This window comes from Macaca fascicularis, chromosome 15 (assembly GCF_037993035.2).
Source record: "Macaca fascicularis isolate 582-1 chromosome 15, T2T-MFA8v1.1".
In the NCBI taxonomy this organism is placed as follows: Eukaryota; Metazoa; Chordata; class Mammalia; order Primates; family Cercopithecidae; genus Macaca; species Macaca fascicularis.
Window position 1 is genome coordinate 48,617,149 of NC_088389.1, and position 22,831 is coordinate 48,639,979.

A 22,831-nucleotide genomic window follows, 5' to 3' on the forward strand; every position below is an offset into this window, starting at 1 on the left:
ACCCGTCGTGCAAGACTCCTCGTTTCAAAGTTTCTTTGGGCGCCGACTGCTTGCCTTCCCCAGGCATGAAATCACTGAGGGCCTGGCACACAGTAGGTGCCCAGTCATGGTTGTGGAACGAATGGCTGCATGCATGCGTGAGGGAACTCAGGGCCTGCCCGGAGCTCGGCGGAGAGCCCCGGTGGCCCCAGGGGATGCGTCGGGGCGCGCCAGCCTGGGGCGGGGGCGGGAGAACACCGCAGGCCAGCCCGGACGCCCGCCCCCCGCCCGGCGCGCGGGCCCTTCGCGGCCAGCCCGGCCGGCGGGAACCGCCCGCGGGCGGCACTGGGCATGCTCAGACGGCGGCCAGGTCGCGCCGCGAGCGAGCTTCCGCGCCGCCCGCACGCGCGACCTACCTGGGCGCTCTGCGCCCCCGGATGCTTCAGGTACTGGCCAGTGCGACCCCAGCGAGCCAGGGGCAGGGCGCGGGGCTGCCGGGGGCCGGGGTCGCGCTCGGCGCCACCCCGCCCCCACCCGTCCCTGGGGCGCGCGGCGGACGCGCGGGCGGGCTGGCGGGTGCGGCGGCACCGGGTCCCCGCACCACGTCGGGGCGGGGAGGGGGCGCCCCGCCGCGCTCACCTGGCGGGGCCGGGGCGGGAGGGCGCGGGCGGGGCGCCGGGTGGGGCTCCGCCGGGCGGGCGGGCGGGCTGCCGGGACGCTGCGCTGGAGCGTGGGCGTGCGCTCCGGCCGGGCAGGGGCGGGCGCAACCCGCGGAGCCCGTGCCACCGGCACCCCCGGAGGACCCCGCGCCGCCGCGACCCCGGCTTGGGGCTCCGAGGGGGCGCACAGCGCGCGGGGAGCCAGCCAAGCGCGGCGGCCAGCGCTTGGCTCCCAGGGTGAATCCGCCTCTCGGCTTTCAAAGATGGCATTTCCTGGGCCTGGCACGAAACTCCAGCGCCAATAAATCCTCCCCGTTCCGCGGGCGATATGGAATGATTTATCAGGTACCTGCGGTGAGACAGCTGCAGAGAGGGGAGTGTATGTGAGAGTGCCCAGCCCCCCGGAAATTCCCATTTTCAGCTACCTAAACTTACTGAGAAGTTGCCGTTGCCTTAAAAATTCATGGGAAGTTGAGACAACTTGACACCTGGGTTTTCCGAGTTGGCGGAAGGAGCTTGTGACTTGGAAACTGGAGACCTCCGTTCAAGTTGGACTCCCCTTTGGCCAGCTAGTGACCTTGGGCAAGTTGTTTAACCTCGCTGGTCCTCAGTTTCCTCTCTTGCAAACAGCTGGTAATAATGCCCACCTCGCTGGGTTGTTGAGTGGCTTAAGTGGGATAAATTATGTGGAGGTGTTTGGCACCGTGCCCGGCACAAAGCTAGCAAGCAGTTGGCGTGATGTGAATTTAATTCGTTTAGAGACCCTCGTGGCTCTCATTTCAGCAGGAAATTAGAATTAGGAAACCATCTTCACGGCCTACTGGTGGAGTGACAGACCCTATCTCTGTGCCCAGGAGAACTTCTGCCGAAGTCAAGGCCTTCGGAAAAGCAATTTAGCCAAATTGTAATCAGAGAGCATCTCCTTTAAAAGCAGTTTTATACATTCAGAAACTCCAGAAGTTGGCAGTTTGGCTTCACTTACAAAAGAGCTGTTTTGTAAGATGATCCATCTTGCAAATGTTTAAGCAGATGATGGGAGAAAGTAAAGCCTGCTTAGGAAGATTTCTGTTCTAAAAAGCTCTCAAATCCAACTTTAAGTGATTATTTAGATCAGGGTTTCTCAGCCTTGCACTATTGACATTTGGGGTTTGATAATTCTTTGTGTCGTGGGCATTGTAGGATTTAGAAGCATCCCTGGTCTGTAGATTGCAGTAGCAATTCCTGTCTCCCAGTTGTTCCAACCAAAAATGCTTCCAGTATTGTCAGATGTCCCCTAGGGAGCAAAATGCCACTCCCGCACCCCTTTAGAAACACCAGTTTAATTCATGCTTTTTGTCATTAGCCTGAGTTGTTTGATAATTTCATCTTGTGCTTTTGTAATAACTAACCTTTGCATAACCTTGTAGAACTTACAGAGTACATTCACCTGTATCATCTCATTTAATCTTTACAACTCTTGTGAGGCTGGTGTCACTCCCATTTTACAGATGAGGACATTGAGGCTCTGAGCAGCCAGTTACACAGTATGTGGTAGAGCTGGGATGTGTAACCCAAGTCTCCTGGTTCCAAGGGCAGGTCTTTTTCTTCTGCATCAAGCTGCCTGCCCCTTTGTTGTATGGAGGCTTTGATATGGATGACTTTCCGGATGATTAAATCAAGATGTGAAGTATATTGGAAGTTGGAAACTTTTTTGAGATTGACTAGTTGAAAATTAACAACAGTAAGCTATTATCTGACAGAGTAGGCCATTCTAGTTAAATATTCTAGTTTATAGCGAGCTCCCATAAATCCCACATGCAGTTAATGGAATACCAATTTGCAGAGAATTAGAGTAGAATAGAACATGCCTAATACTCTGTATTGGTCCTGCGTTGTCTCTAGTGATTTGCCATCTCCTGAAAAGGACTCATATATGCAAATTAGACATTAGCTGGGGAATGTAAAAGGTCAAGTTACTGAAGGCATTTCAGAGTAGCTGAGGCATTTATTGAACTTCTATATGGCAGATGTAGTGCTGGGTGGGGATGTGGGTTGGACCCCAGAGAATCCAGGGTGCCTGCATCCACTTCCCTGCAGGAAAGGGCAGGCCCTGGTCAGGCCAGACAGGTGGTGGGCCCTCAGACAGCTTGGAGCAGTAGAAAAAGCCCAAGGTACCATGGAAGCAGATTCAGGATCCCATACCATATCATCAGTCATGTCTCTGAGCCCTCGATTCATCTTTTATCATACAGAAGATAGTCTGGTAGTTTTAAGCATGCTCATTGAAGTCTCAGAAACCTGGTTAGGGAGGCAAGGTCAGAGACAAATCTTATCCCTGGAAGAAGTTGGGGTTCCAAGGTGGTAACTGGCTTTAGAGAATTGAGACCAACACTTTGTTGGCTGTGAACTGGAAGGTTTCACACACAGTGGGGTTTGTTGCTGCCAAACCCCACCCCGTTCCCCACCTTGCAGATAAGGAAACTGAGCTGGCAAAGGTGGTAGAGTGGGGCCAGGAGCAAGAGGGACCAATTTTGACCTTCTGAACTACAGGTCCAGGCACGCAAAAGACAACATTTTCTAGGATAGGCATAACCTACCAGAAGGGCTCAGATGGGAGGGAGTGAGAAGACATGGCACCCTGCCTTTCCCCAACCGTCAGGGTTTGTGGTGGTTGAGAAGAGACCAGCAATTTGTGGTCCCTACATCTTTCCCCAGGAGAGCTCACCTTCCAGCATTGTGGTCCTGGAAAGCAGGGACAATGCCTCTTTATCTTTTCCCAAGATCTGTTGTAGAAGCTGGAAAGCTGAAGACACCCAGCACATACCCTGGCCTGGAAGGGCTGGTGGGGGTAGGGTAGCCTACCCAAGCATCAGCTCTTTGTACCAACTCTAATAGAGACAGGAGGTGACCAGGTCAGTGTCCACACTGCTCTTGGCTGGATCCGGGTGACCTCAGAGCCTGATCTTATAGGTGTCTTCTTTCCTCTGGCCGAGAAGGACCTGAGGAATACTTGGTAAGCCCCTGGCTGAAAACTGATCTGGTAATGGGTTCTAAGACCCAGAAATCTTGCATCTCCAGCGCTTCTGCTTGTGTGTGCACCTGAAGCTTCCCACTGCCCCCAGGTTAACTTATTATTCCAAGACCAGGTGTGAGCACAGATTTAACAGCAAATTGAGACATTTATTGAGTCTCTACCATGTGTTAGGCCATAGGGCTACAGAGGTGAACACTGAACCCCTGCCTTCATGGTGTATTTGGGAAGACAGTGACGTTTGTGTGTGTGTGTGTGTGTGTATGTGTGTCTCCATCCATTTGTCCATGGTCCTGTAAGTGCTTTAAAAGGATAAGCTAGATGCAGGAGACACCAGAGGATGCAGCCATTCATTCCCATGGGCATCAGGAGACACTGTGGGGAGTAGTTCTAACCATGGGGAGAAGTTCTAACTTCAAGGCTTAATTTGAATTAAGCCTCAAAGTTAGGAACAAGATGGCATTTGGGGCAGGCAAAACAGCAGGGGAAAAGGCATGAAGAGACTTTGTGGATCGTAGGCATGGTGACTCTTCTCCAAGTCCAGTCTGGTCTTTTTTGTTTTTTGAGACAAGGTCTCTGTCATCGGGCTGGAGTGCAGTGGCCTGATCATGGCTCAAGCAGTCCTCCTTGTACCTCGCACCTGGGACTCCAGGCATGTGCCACCACATCCAGCTAATTTTTTATTTTTTGTGGAGACAAAGTCTTACTATGTTGCCCAAGCTGGTCTCGAACTCCTGAGCTCAAACGGTCCTCCTGCCTTGGCCTCCCAAAGTGTGGCGATTACAGGTGTGAGCCACCACACCCAGCCAAGTCCAGCCTCTTGGTGTTCATTAGTGCAGAACCCACCTGCTGTGGTTAGGGTCTGCCTTATCTCTGGGTGGGCCAGGCCTCACCCAGCCAGGGCTAAGTGCCTATTCTCCTTGATTCTCCTTGTTTTCACCTGGATGGGAGCGATGTCACTGTGTTGTCTTTGAGGCAGGAGTAACTTCTGCAGGGATGCCTCTGGTTTTAGTTATCAGCACTCATCTGTACTTATTGGTTGCCACACGCTGTTGTGAGTGCTCTCCAAATATTAACTTAATTCATTTAATCTTCACAGCAACCCTGTGGCCAGGCTGCCTCTCAGGTACAAGTAGGGGGGGCTGAACTCCTCTGCCCAGTGTATGTCCCTCTGTGGGTGATGCTCTGATTGTGGCACGGCCTCTCTTGGCCGCCTTTACATAGATGTGCCGGGAAACAGCCCAGTCTGAGTTGCAATGGAGCACTGACCCCATTTCCTTTAGGGGGCCGGCAGGACTCTGCTGACTACATTTTCTGAACCAAAGAGTGGGATCTGTAGTGTGAAAAAAGAATGTGTGTGCCACTGCTTTGTGCAAGAGGAGGCCTGAGAAGTGTTTGGATACTGAGAGAGTGGAATTTTTGAAACATTTTGATGGTTTATGTGGAAAGTTAGGACAGAGGATTTGAAATTGGGATAGTCCTGGAAAATTCAGGTCCCATGATTTACTGTTAGGATACACAAGCTTTTAGTAAATGTTTAAGCAGTGTAGAGTGAAGTGAATTTTTTGTACTGAGCCCTAATAGGGAACAAACAGTGCTTTTTAGCCTCAAAATCTTACTGATTCCTTCCAGCCCCATTTTACAGATGGGGTGAGAAAAGTGAGGCTCAGAGAGGTGAAGTAACCACCAGAGGGCACAGTGTTTGTAAGCAGTGCAGCCGAGATTTGTCTTTTTGTGGTTTTTGTTTGTTTTTTAAATATAGAGACTGGGTCTCGCCATGTTGCCAGGCTGGTCTTGAATTCCCGGGCTCAGCTGATCTTCCTGCCTCGGCCTCTCACAGTGCTGGAATCACAGGCATGAACCACTGTGCCTGGCTGCAGCCAACATTTGAACCCAAGTCTGTGCCTAGACAAATCATCTGTTGTCAAAGTCAAATAAAATATAAAAACAGATATTTCTCTAAATTTAAAACGTTTTGCTTGTGAAGTAAGAATAATAATTTGGGAAATCTATACAGACCAGGTGGTCTTTGATTTGGAAAACAAAGAGAAGGTTGGGAGTGTTATTAGAATGAGAAATGTTACGTATTGTTTTGAAAAAAAAATGGCCATTGGCACTAGAGAAGCTCTTCGGGAGCTGGCAAGCTCTGATTGTTGCATGACGGTGGTAGATAAAACTAGACTTAGAATCACAGCAATTTGTTTCAGTAGTTATTAAATAAAACTGATTTTAGGTTGTAACAGGCAGTTTTAGCAGCCAGGCTTGCAGAGAATTTTATTTTTGGAGCAATGTTATGTGCCCTGAGTATTTTTCCCCTAGCCTCTCGACTCTGATTTAGTTGGACATGACAATAATGACCCAACTGTGTAATCAACTTCCACCCTGTAAAATGAGAATCATAATGGCACCTATTCCCTTTAAGTTGACTGTCGTAAATGAGCTAATGTGGAAAACCAACTAAGGCAAAACTTGGCATAGAAAACGGGTTCCTCGCTTTGTGGTCAGACCCCTGACCCTCCAGACAAGCACTTTGATCTGTGTCCAGTGCTGAGTCGCTGTGGGTGAGTAAGGGTCCCTCCCCAGCCAGAACCACAGGTCCTGGTTCTCAGGACTGAAGGGATGTTCCAAGAGGAAGCATCCAGGACTGTGCAGGGGCCATGGCTGCCTGAACACTGTGCTGATGAGGGGCCCCTGGTGTAGGAGTGGGGTTGGAGACCTGGCCCATGCGTGCCACCTCCCTCAGCCACATCAGCTTAAGGGCTAGCCCAGAGGTTCTCAGTGAGGGAGGCAGCAACCAGCTCCATCAGCTGTCTTTTGACTACCAGCCACTATTGGGCCTGGGGAGGGGAGGTTAGCCTCCTGAGCTCAGTCTTCCCCACTGGTTCCCCCCCAGTTCCCTCCCCTGCTCTGGTAATCAAATGCATACATGGTTCTTGTAGAAAATAAAAGTGTCAGGGAACACAAGAAAAATTATGCACGATGCTTCTCATGAAAGCAGCTGGTCCACTCTCAGCACTGCCGCGATCTGCACATGCCCTCTCCCGCTTCCAGTGGATTCTCTACTCCGCAGACGAAGGAGTCTTCCATACACACCTATTTCTCTCAAAATGAAGACAAAGCTGATCTCTCGGCATCTCCTGCAGGCCCTATGTTCATGCTCTTTCCAGCCCTCACCTCACTGTGCTCCTTCCTGCTGCAGGGACTGCAAGAGCTTGGGACCTTCTCCCCCTCCCCACTGATTACTTCGTCCTGTGTGTCTCAGCTCCATGATTGCAGAACCTTTGCTCACCTTCTCCCCACTGATTACTTCATCCTGTGTGTCTCAGCTCCATGATTGCAGAACCTTTGCTCACCTTCCTGACTTGAGTTAAATTGTTGCTATAAATGTTCATGCCACCAGATCTCTCTCTATTATAGCACTTTTCCTAGTGGCAATTTTGCAGCTAATTAGTGTAATTATTTGTATTAGTACCTGTCTCCCAGCTACACTATAAGCTGTGTGAAGGCAGGGTCTTTTTCTTAAAAAAAAATTTTCTAAGTTTGATTTTTTTTTCTTTTAATGACTTATTTTGATCCAATTCAGACCCATAGGAAAATTGCAAGAATAAATCAAAGAAGTCCCATAAACTCTTCACCCAGATTCCCCAAACATTATCATTTTATTCTATCCCTGTATATATATATATATCTTTCCTGAACCATTTGAGGATTATTTATTGATGCCTCCTTTCCCCCTACATTTATTTCCTAAAAGCAATGATATTCCATAACTACAAATTTTAGAATCAATAAATTAATATTGATACAACATCGTTTACCTAATCTATGAACCTTAAGTTTTATATACTGTTTTTTTTTTTTTTTTTGAGAGAGTCATCCTCACTTTGCCACCCAGGCTGGAGTGTGGTGGTGTGATCTCGGTTCACTGCAACCTCTGCTTCCTGGGTTCAAGCAATTCTCCTGTCTCAGCCTCCCAAGTAGCTGGAATTACAGGTGTGTGCCACCATGCCTGGCTAATGTTTGTATTTTTTGTAGTGACGGAGTTTCACCATGTTGGATGCTGGTCTCGAACTCCTGACCTCAAGTGATCCGCCCGTCTGAGCCTCCCAAAGTGCTGGGATTACAGGCCTGAGCCACCACGCCTGGCCTAGATGTTAAGTTTTGCCATTGTCTTAGTGATGTCCTTTTTTTTATAGCCAAAAACAAACAACTCTTATAAATAGGTTGCGTACGGTTGTCATGTCTCGTTAGTTTCCTTTAAACTAAAACAGTTCCCCAACAGTTCTTTGTCCTTCAGGACCTTGACTTTTTTTGTCGTCATTTTTCCAAGATGGAGTCTCGCTCTGGCGCGATCACAGCTCACTGCAGCATTCGACTCTGGGTTCAAGCGATTCTCCTGCCTCAGCGTCCTGAGTAGCTGGGATTACAGGCATGCACCACTACACCTGGCTAATTTTTTGTATTTTTAGTAAAGACAGGGTTTCTCCATGTTGGTCAGGCTGGTCTCGAACTCCCGACCTCAGGTAATCCGCCCACCTCGGCCTCCCAAAGTGCTAGGAGTACAGGCGTGAGCCACTGTGCCCAGCTGGACCTTGACGTTTTTGGAAAGTACAAGCCAATTATTTTGTAGAATGCCCCTCACATTGAGTCTGTTTTAACTCACCATTTTGTCCCCAGTGCCAATGCCAAGCACAGTGCCTGGACTGTCAAATGCACTCAGTAAATATTTGTTGAACGAGAAGGAGAGATGGAAGGAGGTGCAAGGGGAAAAGTCAGCAGGTTTTCTGCTTTCTTCCACCCGCAAGCCTTTCCCTGCTAAGCGATTTTTTTTTTTTTTTTTTTTTTGAGATGGAGTCTCGCTCTGTCACCCAGGCTACAGTACAGTGGCACGATCTCAGCTCACTGCAACCCCTGCCTCCTGGGTTCAAGTGATTCTCCTGCCTCAGCCTCCCAAGTAACTGAGATTACAGGTGTCCACCACCACGCCCGGCTAATTTTTTGTTTTTTGTTTTTTGTTTTTTTTTTTGAGACGGAGTGTCTCTCTGTCGCCCAGGCTGGAATGCGGTGGCCGGATCTCAGCTCACTGCAAGCTCCGCCTCCCGGGTTTACGCCATTCTCCTGCCTCAGCCTCCCGAGTAGCTGGGACTACAGGCGCCCGCCACCTCACCCGGCTAGTTTTTTGTATTTTTTAGTAGAGACGGGGTTTCACCATGTTAGCCAGGATGGTCTCGCTCTCCTGACCTCTTGATCCGCCTGTCTCGGCCTCCCAAAGTGCTGGGATTACAGGCTTGAGCCACCACGCCCGGCCTGGATGTTGTTATTTAGTTGCAGTCATACTGTATACAGGTTTGAATCCTGCTGTTTTTATAACAAAGCTTTCCCCCAAAAAGAGAGGCTTCCTGAGAAGATAGTGAGCTTGCTGCCCTTGCAGGTATATAAGCAGAAGCCAGATGACGGTTTGGCAGGGATACTGGAGAGGCGAATGGAACGTTTGATGAGGGGTGAGACTCATCAGGTTAGGGGTCCCTGCTAATCTTGGGTAGCCTTCTCTAACGTCAGCTCTGACTTCACAGGCCTAGGACCCCAAGAACAGTGCAACTAGAATTTATCATCCCAACCAGAACAATCTGAGAATGAAAAGGGGTGCTGTTAATAATTGCACCTGACTGACGGGCCTCAGCCGGGACTGCCCTAGGTAAATCCGGACGTGTGGTCACCCTATTTAAGAGTGACTTCGAGGTTGAGATCAGTGCAGGGTGGGCCAGCATAGAAAACCCTCTAGCACTAGGAATCTTCTACCTGGATAAAGACAAAACTAATCTCTGCGTGGCCTGCAGGCCTGATGTTTGTGGCTTTGGTCCCCACTCCTCTGTGGTCCCACCTCCAGTGGGATGCCACTCCCCAGCTTTGTGCCTGCCACACCGGCCTTTTGTCAGCCCTCACCTCACTATGGTACCTCCCTGCCACTAGGACTGGCAGAGTCTGGGACCTCACTCGCATACCCAGGCTGGAGGGAGGAGCAGGGACAGAGTTTATGATAGATGGACCGGGAGATGAAGAAGCCAGCTGTGCTTCCCACTGACCAATTTCTAATAGAATTTAAGAGCTGGGTTGTGTAAGCAAAGAAGGGCAGGAGGCAGGAGTCACCCTAGACCTTATCTTCTTTCCTCTAGTGCTCACACTTCCACCTCTTCTTCCTGTACCAACGCCCACATCCCTGTTCCAGCCCTAGTTCTGAGATCATGACTAAGTCACTGACCTTTGGCAAAGGCAGGGAAGCAGGTGGCATTGGGGACCCAGGCACAAGAGGATGGGCACTGGATGAACAGTAGGTGCAGACAGGGACTTGGATGCAGAGAAACCAGGCAGGAAACCAGCATCTAGGGATCCCAGTAACAAGGTCACTACAGGGCCATTTATCAGGAAGCCTAGATTTGTAATACCGAGTGCCCAGACTCTCAGTCAAGGGGTCAGGCTGTGGGATCCATAGAATCTGGTTCTTTAACTTATTTTCTGCCTAGAAGAAAATACAAACCTTACCTTCGTGGATTACAAATTATTATAGGATGAAAATGTGAAGATAATGGAGCTGTTTTCTGGGAAGCATCCTAGTCATGTGAACTTTAAGAACACTGTCCAGTGCAGTCATGTTTTTATTACTCTAGGCATCAGCAGCTTTAATGGAAAAGCCAGTTAGTAAAGGAATGTTCCAGTTCTTAGAATGCAAGATACTAGTACTGCTGAATGTTGGAAAGATTTTCTGGTTAACTATGTTACTAGATTTTACTGCTTAAAAATGTACTTTCAGCCGGGTGCGGTGGCTCATGCCTGTAATCCTAGCACTTTGGGAGGCCGAGGCAGGTGGATCACCTGAGGTCAGGAGTTCGAGACCAGACTGGCCAACATGGCAAAACCCCGCCTCTACTAAAATACAAAAAATATAGTGCTGGTGGGCGCCTGTAGTCCCAGCTACTTGGGAGGCTGAGACAGGAGAATCACTTGAACCTGGGGTGTGGGGGTGGAGGTTGCAGTGAGCCAGATCATGCCACTTCACTCCAGCCTGGGTGAAAGAGCGAGACTCCATCTCTAATAAAGAAAAAAAAGTAAGTACTTCCCTCCTCCCTCCAACCCCACACAGCTGCTTAAAAGCATTTAGTTTGGGGTCACTTTTTATAGGAAGAGCATGTCACACAGTGTCAGAACTGGAAGGGACCTTAGAAAAGCCTTTTCCGCTCCCTCTTTTGTGGATGGAGAAACCGAGGCTCCGCATGGGGTGTAACATACTCAAGGGCACATAGTCAATAGCAGAGCAAGAATGGTACCCATGTCTCAGAATTTCCAGCCCCCAGATCTTGGGTGTGTTTTCTACATCTCATCCAAGGAAGTTTATCAGATGAGCCATGTATTTTTAATTATTTTGTTAATACCTTTTGGCATTTCTCTGGTGACAGAAATAAGTTGTATTGGCATTGAAGCAGTTAGGCATTTCTTGCTGAGTTTCTCTATGTAGAAGTTGCTAGGCTATCTTTTTTTTCTTTTCGTTTTCATGTAGAAAAGATTATATATACCTTCCACTGAATTTCCATATCCTGTAGTGGTGTTTCTCAAACTATAGCACATCAGAATTACCTGGAAGGCTGGAAGGCTGGTTAAAAGAGGCTGTTAGGCCCCACCCCCAGAGCGTGTGATTCTCTTGGTCTGAATCAGAGCCTCTGGTGAGGCCGGAAGTTTTGCATTTCTAACAAGCTCTCTGGTGATGCCACTCGTTTGGAAGCCAGGGACTGCCCTTTGAGGTCCGCTGCCCAGGGTTTCATGGCACTTTTAGATAATATGCTCTGCGCTTTGTGGCCAGAGGGGCCCTCCCTGCTCTTGCCACAATGGCCAGGGACTGCTCACTTGTTAAGACCAAAGGCAGGTTCTCATATCTCAGCCCATTTGGTCAGAGAGAAATTCCTCTCGGTTCCAGGGCTTCTGTGATGCTCCTCTTCCCTCCTACCTTCCAGCCCACCTTAGCTCTTCCTCTGCTGCCTGTTCCCTTTATCCTCTGCTCTTACTGTCCTGCAGGCCTTTTCAGGTAAACTCAGTTGGTTCTATCAGCAGGGGCTCACAGGTCTGTGTCTCCAGCCTGATCATCTCTGGGTATATTAGTCCATTCTCACGCTGCTAATAAAGACATAACCCGAGACTGCGTAATTTGTAAAGAAAAGGAGTTTAATTGACTCACAGTTCCGCAGGGCTGGGGAGGCCTTGGGAAAGTTACAATCATGGCGGAAGGGGAAGCAAACACGATGACCTTCACACAGCGGCAGCAAGGAGAAGTGCAGAGGAAAAGGGGGAAAAGCCCCTTATAAACCCATCAGATCTGGTGAGAACTACCACAAGAACAGCAGCATGGGGGTAACTGCCCGCGTGATTCAATTACCTCCCACCTGGTCCCTCCCATGACACGTGAGAATTATGGGAACTACAACTCAGTGAGATTTGTGTGGGGACGCAGCCAAACCATATCACTGGGCATTTCCAATCCTGTGTATATCACATCTGCACAACTCCTCATGAGTGCCCCCAAGGCCCCTCCTCTGCATTTCTGGAACAGAGCTCATCACCTTCTTTCTTAAAAATGCCCTCTCCACTAGTCCTCTCCACATAGTCTTCCTGCTTAGAAACCTAAGGTCACTCTTCACTTGTCCCCCACACCTTAGAAATCCCTTCTTCAGTCCACTCCTCTTTTCCACTCCACCCGAACTGAGTTTGCTCACTTCTCCCATTTGCCTCTTTTGCTTACTGTCACAAATAGGCCCCTTGCGCCTGTACCTCCTTCACACAGCTACCAGAAAAACGTTCCCTTAAAAAGCACAGAAGATCACCTCATTCTGTGCGGGCTCCATCTGGCCTTGCTTTTCCCCGTCTTTTCTCCAACCCCGCAAAATGTACGCTGTAAGCCAGGGCTTCACAAGCTTTCGTGTTAAAATGCAAATACATACTCAGCAGGTCTGGGCTGGGCCCTATACTCTGCCTTTCCAGCACCCTCCCAAGTGGTGCCAGGATGGGGTCCGTAAGCCACCACATGTTGAGTGGCTGGACTCTAGGGCAGATCTGTGTTTCACAGAGTCCTGCAGACCTGTCTTCACTCTGTTCATAGTGCAAGAATTTCTGAGTTTTGTGTTGTAACTGTAATGTTTTCTGTTGTATGTAAAATTAACCTTAAATGTTTTCAATCGTAAACTTAGATTTGCTGTTGCAGTGGTTATTTGCTATTGAAAGAATTTTCGAAGACCAGGAAGGGCTTCAGTTTTCTTCAGAGTTACTAAATAGGTCCAGGTGCATGGGTGTATGGGGGTCAGGGATGGGTCTTGAGAATGTTTTTCCTTTAAAGGGGTACACACTGCCAAGGGGTTCCCTCTCGTGAGCTGCTCCAGGACAGAGGCTCTCCCTTACTCAGTCTTCTCAGGATGGGTGGTAGAAGGGGAAGGATAAGAGTCTGGTTTCCGTAGGAGGAGGTGAGTGTGGAAACTGATAATTCCGGCAGGGAAGACTGGGCGGGGAAGGGGAGCTCTCCTAGGGAAGGTGCTGCCAGTCACAGAAGAGGGTGAGCATCTGGGGGCTGGATCTTATATGACTCTTTTTATTTTTATTTTTTATTTTTTTAAAGACAGAGTCTCACTCTATCACCCAAGCTAGAGTGCAGTGATGCTATCATGGCTCACTGCAACCTCCATCTCCCAGGTTCAAGTGATCTGCCCACCTCAGCCTCCCAAGTAGCTGGGATTACAGATGCACACCACCACGCCTGGCTACTTTTTGTATTTTTAGTAGAGATGGGGTCTCACCGTGTTGCCCAGGCTAGTCTTGCACTCCTGGACTCAAGTAATCCACCCACCTTGGCCTCCCAAAGTGCTAGGATTACAAGTGTGAGCCACTGCACCTGGCCTTATATGACTCTTGTTAAGGCTTTGCTGTTGAGGAGCCAGCTGGGGAAACCACTGGTAGGCATGCCTGGGAGCCAGGCTTTGTCCTAATGCAGGATGGGGGGTCACAGAGGGCTGAGGACTGCGTGAGGATGAGTGGGCAGGAGGTAGAGCCATGTGCACCTGGGAGAGTCAGGATCTTGCCACAGCAGGAGGGTCAGAGAAGCAAGTCCCAGGTAAATGTGGGGTGAGGGAATGGGATGGATATCAAACAAGGGTGCTGCTGACTTTGACCAGCCTGCTCCAGAAACCTCACTACCCTCCTGCAGCCTCTGAAGTGCAGGCACCTCAGTCCACCACTGAAGAGTTTTTCAGGGTCTGGTCTCTGCCTCCTCTCCCACGTGTCCTCCGTGACTTTTGCCCCTCAGTTCTAGCTCCCACCCAAGGGGCTGTTCCTCACTTCAGATTCAGATGTCCGTCCTCACCTCCAAGCTTCCACAGAGGTGGCTTGGCCAGGCTGCCGTGCTCAGTGTTAGCTCTCAGCACAGGTGGTGAGCCTGGGACCGTCACTGGGCCCCCAGTCGCTCACTCCAGGGCCCTGCTCGAGCCTCCTGAGTCTCGGCCTCCACCTCTCCACACTGGAATGCCAGTGGTATCGCCACCTCACAGGGTCGTGTGATGATCCCGTTTTGACAGAGCAGCATGCTAGGTACTCAGGCAGTACTGGCTCAGCTCTCTGGACAGAGGGACTGCCTTTGGACATGTGTCCACAGCTTGAGGTGGAGAGAGCTGTGGTTGGTGTGTACCACCCAGGGCAGGGTGGGGCTCAGGCGATTTTGCCTGAGGTGGACACTCCAGAGGTTGGCGTTAGTTCACTGCGTAGATGTTGAAGGCATCAAAAGATGGCAGCTGGCGACAGAGTGAAGAGGAGGAAGTTGGAATTGGGATGGAGAGCACAGCCTGTCACACTTTATGCAAAATGATTCAGATTCTGTAGGTCAGGTGTGGGGCCTGAGACTGCATTTCTAACAGGCACTCAGTGATGATGAAGCCACTGTTCCAGAGACTGCACTTTGAGCAGCATTCATCCAGAACATGATTAATGATGGGGAGCCTTGTGGAGGAGAAGGTAGAGAAAAAACATGCACAGCTTAAAGTATAGCCAGCTTTCTGCCTGGCTGCTTGGAGACACCTCAAATGGGCAGGTGTATCCAGGTGTCTGGGGTCCGTTGGGTTCTATTGGAATCAGATTGTGGGTGATGATGAAGACTGATTGTAAAAGTCCGGTGAGAGCTTTGGGAGACATATGGAGTGATTTGATTTTGTTGCTTGATATCACATCCCTCACAGTCTGGCTTCACAGTTATATCCTCCTTAGGAGGCATCGCTTTCTGCCAGAGGTTGAGCCATGGTCACACCCTAGAAGGTCCTCTGTCTTAGCACTCCCCATCTGGAAAGCTGTGATTTGTACATCTCTCTGATTGGTCTGTGAGTTCCCAGAGAGCTAGGACCTGAGACAGCCTCTTAACCTCGTCCTTCAGCACCTGCCTCACAGCCGGTGTTAGAGAGAGGGGTGGATGCAGGTTTTGAAGGAAGAATGAGTAAAGCCTATGATCAAAAGGGAAGCAGGAGAGCCCAGCACTGAACCGGGGCACTGGAGCCTGTCGCTGTGGACAGGAGGCCCAACTACAGCATTAGCCAGGCCTTTGGTGAAATTGCCAGGAGCGTGGTCTAAAGGGGACTCGCATTTTGGGCATCAGCTCTGAGGAGTGAGGGCTGGGCCGTGAGTTCTCTGAAGGAGTGGGGGGCTCCACGGGGGAATGGCAGTTTCAACCAAGAAGCTATCATGTTGGTCTGGGAGCCAAGAGAAAACCTACTTTTCTTCTGCTGCCTTCAGGAGGGGGAGGACAGGTGCCCAGATATGTGCAGACTGGGGATCAAGACTTTTCTCCCTGTGCATTAGGTCACCGATAGCAGCTCTTCCCAAGGCTGAGTAGAAGCAGCAGATAGGGCTCCAATGCGGGGCAGTGCCTAGAGCAGCCCACAGCCTTAGCACCTGTGAGTGCTGAGGAGGACCCTGAGGGTTAATGTCAGTTTCATTTTCCTGAGGAGGAAATGGAATCTCAGAGAGGTTCAGTAACTGGTCCAAAGCCATAGATCTGGGAAGTGCAGGAGGCAGCCCAGCGCTGGAGCTGGTTTCTGGGGGGAGGAGTGGGTCCAGGTATGGATTACAAGGCCAGAAAATTGCAGAGGTGGTAGGGCAGGGCAGACCGTGGGTAGTGGGAGGGGACCCAGGAAGAGGAAGCAGGGTTGGGGATGCAGAAATGGGACAGGAGGCACCAGAGAGTCAGGGGACGGAGATTTAAACAGTTTAACACCCTGGCACCAATAAAGCATTAGGTGACAGTATTTAAAACAAAAAAAATTCGGTCAGTTTGACTTTATTCTAACTCATCATTGCTCATCATAGAAAATATAGAAAAGAAAAGAAAAGTCGAAAGAATAGAAAAACTAACACGTGTGGGGTTTTGTCTTTCAGATTCCTTTGTTTTAATTAGTTGTGGTTATCTTGTAGATACAACTTTATAACAAGCCTCTTAATATTCTGATCACCCAGACATCCTGTGGCTGTTTTGTGGCTTACTTAACTGGCCCTCTGAAGTTGGCAAGTAGCTTTTTTGTTTGTAATTCTCAGTGTTATAAATGTTGCTGGGAGGAAAATCTCTGCAACTAAAACTTTTTTTCATGTCTGAATATATCCTGACAGCAGGTTCCTAGAAATGGAATTACTCAGACTGCCTCCCAGCCCCGTATTGGAATGGTATGCTGTGTTAGCGCTGACACAAGCCTTCTAAAAGTGCAGGTGTAAGCCCTGCATGCATTAGTTGTTCATTCATTCATTCATTTGTGCATTTCACATGCATTTCTTAAGCGCCTATGGGTAGAGGCTCCATCTATGGCCTGATCAGCAGGGAAGCAGCTGCCAGCATCTTGGACCTGACCGAAAGGTGGGGGAGTTTCTGACTGTACATGATGTTCAGCCCTCCCTGTCCTTGTCACAGGCCCAGGAGCCCTGGACAGCCTGTGGGTCCAGAAGTAAACTTGGATGCCTCTGTGGCTGCAGGGTCCAGGCAGTGCCTACCCATCTGCCTTCCCCTCTTGTGACACTTAGTGACATACTACATACTGAGTATGGGGTTCCCAATTTTATCAATGTATTCATGCATTCCATAGATACTTAGTGCCTCATATGCACCAGACACTGTTCTAGATCCCATGGAGATGGCAGTTCACTACTAAAATCCCTGCCTTTAAGGAACTTACATTTAAGGAGAAATGTAAAGTAGGGCGAGAGGGAGAAGGAGTGATCAGGGAAGGCCTCACTGATGAGGTAAGATTTAAGCAGGCACATGAAGAAACTGAGGGAGAGAGCCAGGTGCGTATCTGAGGGAAGAGAGTTCAAGGAGAGGGAACAGCACGTGCAAACACCCAAGGTTGGAACAAGCTTGGCACCATCTGGGAACAGCCAGAGAGCCATGAGACCCTGGTGGAGCAGAATGAGATCTAGGACTCAGGGTTCATTTCCTCCATCCCCTTCGGAGGTTTCAGAACCAGAGGGCCACCCCTCCTCTGAAGCAGTTCAAACTAACCTCATGTATTTCTCTTGCTTATCTATAGTGGGCCATCACTGAGACCTGTGTTTCGTGGGGTCTGGCTTTGGAAGTCCCTGCCATGCCCTGCCCTGCCCTGCCCTTGAGTTTCCTCATCTGTGCAATGAGGGACTTGACCCAGGAGACTGGCAAGGGTACATTGGGCTTTCCTCTGTCTTGTCCAGTTAGGTGCGTGAGTTTGGTCTTGGGTCATTTTTAGGTTAATAGTAGGAGTGTGTAAGTGCCATTGTTGATATTTAATTCTTAATATGTTTAGCCTATTAGATTTCCTTTGTTATGAAAGAGTCTCCCAGCCAGCTGTGGGTGGCAGCCTTGCAGCAGTCATAAGAAGTGAATGGAGGGATGACGAGTTGATGGATAAACCCTGCTGGGTACCAGCCACTGGGCAGGCTGCCTGTGTGGCAGTGGTGAGATTTTAAAGACTCAGACCCAGCCTTTTTGTGTAGGGATGTTAGCTCCGCCAGAAGATCATGCTGGGGAAGGACTCCACTCAGCAAGACCAGAGTAGCTACTACCTCATACCATATACAGAAATTAACTCAAAATGGATCAATGGCCTTAATAGAAGACCTAAAGCCATAAAACTCCTAGAAGAAAACATAGGGGTAAACCTTCACAACCTTGAATTTGGCAATGAATTCTTGGATATGACACTAAAAATGCAAGTAACAAAAGAAAACTAAATTGGGACTTCATGAAAATTAAAGCTTTTTTGCATCCAAAGACATTATCAAGAAAGTGAAAAGACAACCTATAGAGTGAGAAAATAGGCCAGGCGCAGTGGCTCCCACTTGTGATCCCAGCACCTTGGGAGACTGAGGCAGGCAGATCATTGAGTCTAGGAGTTCAAGATGAGCCTGGGCAATATGGCAAAACCTTGTCTCTACAAAAAGTGCAAAAATTAGCCAGGTATGGTGGTGTGCGCCTGTAGTCCCAGCTACTAGGGAGATTGAGGCTAGAGGATAACTTGGGAGGTGGAGGTTACACTGAGCCAAGATGGTGCCACTGCCCTCCAGCCTGAGTGACAGAGCAAGACCCTGAAAGTCAATAACCCACATTAACACAAACCAAATTTTAAAAATGGGCAGAAGACTTGAATAGTCATTTCTCTAAAGATGCACAAATGGCCAGTAAACACATGAAAAGATGCTCAGCATCATTAGTCATTATGGAAAATGTAAATTAAAGCCACAATGAGGCACCACCACTGCACACCTACTAGAATGGTTTTGATCAAAAATGGGAAACTAACAAGTATTAGCAAGGATGTGGAGGAATAGTAAACTTCTTATATTGTGGTGGGAATGTAAAATGGTGCAGTCTCTGTAGAAGACAATCTGATTGTTCCCCAAAAAGCTATACACAATAGGGCCAGGCACGGAGGCTCAGGCCTGTGATCCCAGCACTTTGGGAGGCTAAAGTATGTGGATAGCTTGAGCTCAGGAGTTTGAGACCAGCCTGGGCAACAGGGCGAAACCGAGTCTACCAAAAATACAAAAGCTTAGCTGGGCGTGGTCGCACACACTTGTGGTCCCAGCTACTAGGGAAGCTGAGATGGGAAGATCCATTGAGCCCCGGAGGTGGATGAGGCTGCAGTAAGCCGAGATCGTGCCTTTGCACTCCAGCCTGGGCAAGAGAGCGAGACTCTGTCTCAAAAAAATAAAAATAAAAAAAGCTACAGAGAGAACTGCCATATGACCCAGCAATCCTACTCCTACGTATATACCTGAAAGAATTGAAAATGGACTCGGACAGATACTTGTACACTGAAAAGATAAAATTTAAGCATTGCAACACCATTCACAATAGCCAGAAGGCAGAAACAACCCAAATGTCCAATGACAGATGAATTGATAAAATAGAATATCATTCAGTCATAAAAAGAAAGAAAGTTCTGATAGGTGCTAAAATGTGGAGGAACCTTAAAAACATTATGCTAAGTGAAATAAGCCAGACTCAAATAGATAAATACTATATGGTTCCACTGATGTATCTAGACTAGGCAAAGTCGTAGAGGCAGAAAGTAGATTAGAGGTGGCCAGGAGTTGGAGGAGGGGTAAATGGGGAGTTATTGCCTAATGGGTACAGAGTTTCTGTTTGGCATGATGAAAAATTTCTGGAAATAGTGGTGATGGTTGCACAGCATTGTGAATATAATTAATGCCACTGAATTGTACACTTAAAAATGGTTAAAATGGCAAATTTTACGTCCTATATATTTTACAATTTAAAAAAAAAAAAAAAGGCCCCTTGTTTACCAGAGATTTAAAAGAGCAGAAAAAAAAAAAAGACCAGAAGAGATAGTGGGAGGAGCACGTCTTTGGCAGGAGTCACTGGGTTTGGATTCTGCCCTGCTGCTGGGTCACCTCAGAAACGTGTGGGGTACCCTCATGGGCGAAGCCTGGTCCCCTCTTTTGATGTGAGAGTCCAATAAGATGATGAGTGTGGGCTCTCTCTTGGGTCATGGGGGTTGCTCAGGGAATGCCTTCCCATCCCCTTTAATTTCATCTTTTCCAGTGTAAAAGATCGTTCTACCTGGTAGAAAAGACAGAACACAGTTAACTTGGCGATTTTGCCCAAATCATCAGTTACCTTGCTCATGTTTTGCCATCCTCCTCTAGGTGGTGGCCCAGCCGCTGTCTGTCCTCTCGTTCCCCCTCTCTTTGGTGTTTTTGCCCTAACTCAGGGCTTATCGGGACCCCCACTTCCTTGGCATTGGTGCCTGTCCTTGGTCACATGCTTCCTCTTCTTTGTCTGGGTTTACTGTGGGTTCTTTCTGAAATCTGAGCTCTGCTAATGAGAAGCCATCTGAACACCCAGCCATGCTTATATACACCCACGTGGTGGAGTATCGTAAACTCATAACAGAAAGGGTCAGGGAAGTGTTTGAAATACCTGGACGAATGTTGGATAGTGATCATGAGAGAGTGGAATATATGATTGCATAGACATTACAAGTTCAACTTTTTAAAAAACACAAACAGAATTGTTGGTTGGCTTGTTTTGTTCAACCTGAGCACATCAGAGTCCACGCCCTTTGTAGCCGCTGGTCTGAGCCGCCCTCTCCTTCCCCTCCAAGGTTCACTACCACCTGTGGTCAGATCCACCTTTTTCACAGCCACCCAGGGAGATTTCTTGATGCCTGAGCCTCTCTCCTGGCAGGTTGAAAGAAGCTCAGGGTTCGGACACTGTGAGGCTGTCCTGGATCCTCCAGAGACCCAGGCCCCTGCCACACCCAGGTTGCCGCCCCCTAGTTTATCAGTTACTCCCACCCCATGACTGTCCTCATCAGATCTTTGGCTCAGAGCCAGTGCATGTGCCCCCAAAGGTGAGCGAGCCAGAGTCTGATGGAGCTCTAGTTTGCTGAGAAGCTCAGCTTCCCACGGGCCGGAAGGAGTCCTGGCAGATCCCTGGAGGCAGGTGCAGTGGGAGGAGAGACTGACTGGGGCCAGGCTGGCCACCTCACTGAGGTCCGGAAGGAGAGCTGGTCATCAGGTAGGAACGGCCCCAGGCCAAACCCAGAGCCTGGCCTCAGGAAATGAGGTGGCCTGTTTCTGTGCTCCTGCTGCTGCTAATAATTAACCCAGGGACGGCTGCCTGTGAGGCTGGAAGGGCCTTTAGACATCATGTGACACACTCCAGTCCAGGCCTTTTGCAAAAGTGGGAGGAAGTCATTTACTACATTTCCTCAATTCTGAAAGGCGCGTTGGCCACACTTTAATGCTTCTGAAATCACCATGACCTTCGCAGTCACAGGGTACTTTAGATGTAGTTTCTTTAAAATAACTTTGCTGAAACCCCTGTTACATCAGGTGTGTCATCTTAGAGCAGAGGAAATATGGTGATAAATACCCTGATCATTACTCAAGTTTCTAATGTTGTAGAGTTAATTAGGGGGAAAGAAGGTTTTCTGGGCCATTTCCCTTGTAAGAGGAAATTTACCAACATGCGAGCCTCAGGGAGTGTTTGTCAAGATTATCTCAAAAGGGTAAGAGTATACCTTATTTAGTAAGTTACAGAGACAATGGTGATTAAGTGTGGGGCTCCCTTTACCACCTCCAGTGAATCACCTGTAATTCGCCTCCCTCCCAGTCATGTGGATCAGTGGACTCAGAGTGGGTGGTGTGTGATGCCCCCACCTGAGCTTGGGCTCATCACCCTGTTTGGAGTCTGCCTGTGCGTGGTTCTCTGAGTCGAGTCTCCCAATCTGTAAAATGGTAACAGCAATGCTACCTTCCAGGCCCAGTCAAAACCTGACACCCCTCAGTCAGGAGTGAGGGGTGTAAAAATACTTGGAAATCACTGAAGCCCCGTAGCACAGGAAGCCCAGAAACAGGAAAGGGAATGGCCCAGGGACTGAGAAACAAGACGGGTGGAAAGGGCAAGAATGCATAGGCGGTGTTCACAGAGCTGATGTTGAGTGGCTGTGGCGGGCCAGGCCCTGTGATGCGTTAAGAATGAAATCCCTGCTCCCTACAGTTATTTACAGAGGAGGAAACCGAGACAAAATATTAATTTGTTTAGGTTCGTGTCCACTTGGGAGTGGCAGAGCAGAGACTAGAACCCAGGTCTGGCTATTCCTTCAAACCTCCAATGGACTCTGGCCTGGCGAAACCCCTCCTGTCCCAGAGCATTCCCAAGTAAAAATGTTCCTGGTTCAGTCACGGACCACTCTTGAAATCAGTGAGTGAGTTGTCTTTATCTCTATTCCCAGCTCACAGCACATGAAAAGGCCTCAGTACAGATAAATGCAACAACAGCAGCAATGACATGTATTATTTCCTTTTTTCTTTACCTTTTATTTTTTAGTAGCAATTATATATTCCTTTACTTTTTACTGTTTATTTTTAAGATATACAACTTATTTTGATAAACGTATACATTTAATTCAGTTGTTCCTAAATACTGTTATTCTGGCATTTTGGCATGCCTTTTAGAAGTCTTTTTTAAGATTTTCCTTTCATTAATTTGCTGACCCATTTTATCAGGGTACAAAGCCCTGGAAATCTGAATAGGCTGCATAAAAATATTTTATGGTTTTTAGAGGCACAGTGGCAACCAGCAAGGTTACCGAACCTAATATAACCTGAGATGGCCCCCTGGATTAAAACCTTACAGGCAGAGGATTTTAAAGCTGGAAAAAGCTTTAGAGGGCTCTAACCTGGGAAACAGAGCCAGAGAAAAGTGAGTTAGTGACTTCACGAGTCACCTGGCTGATCAGAGACAAATATGATGCTTCGTGGGGGTGAGTGGAAAGTATTTTTCTCTGTTTCCTTGAGATAAAATTATGGCGAGAGACACTGGTGGTGAGGATTGGGTTTCTCTGGCTGGACTGCCACTGGCTTCAGACTCCTTGGCGGGAACAGAGGCTGGCAGGATGGTCTGGTTGTGAGATTCCAGCTTCTTGGCTGGGATGCACTGCGATTAGCACATCTCAAACCTTTCAAAGTGACTTTAGCTGTTTTCTTTTCTGAGGGCTTCTGCTGCTTTTGGCTGTAAAGGGGTGGGGGCCAGAGCCTAAGATAGAAATATAGTGGACTGACACCCAAATGGGCGTGTCTGTGCCTGAGGGCAAATATTAACACAGTATTTTTGTAAGGTTTA

The 22,831-nt window shown here is 48.7% G+C and overlaps 1 protein-coding gene across 11 annotated transcripts in view; it reads left to right on the forward strand.

Moving 5' to 3' along the window:
- Nucleotides 1-336: 336 nt before the first annotated feature.
- The window catches only part of PTPN3 (protein tyrosine phosphatase non-receptor type 3), a 123,421-nt gene continuing 100,926 nt past the window's right edge, over nucleotides 337-22,831 (forward strand). For 8 of the 11 annotated variants that reach the window (XM_074016861.1, XM_074016865.1, XM_045373599.3 and 5 more), the window contains exon 1: nucleotides 337-425. The gene's annotated coding sequence lies outside the window, so the exon portion shown is untranslated. Of the gene's footprint in view, nucleotides 426-691; nucleotides 984-22,831 lie in introns of those variants that run through there. The other 3 variants (XM_005581105.5, XM_074016858.1, XM_065530247.2) reach the window with 1 other exon arrangement.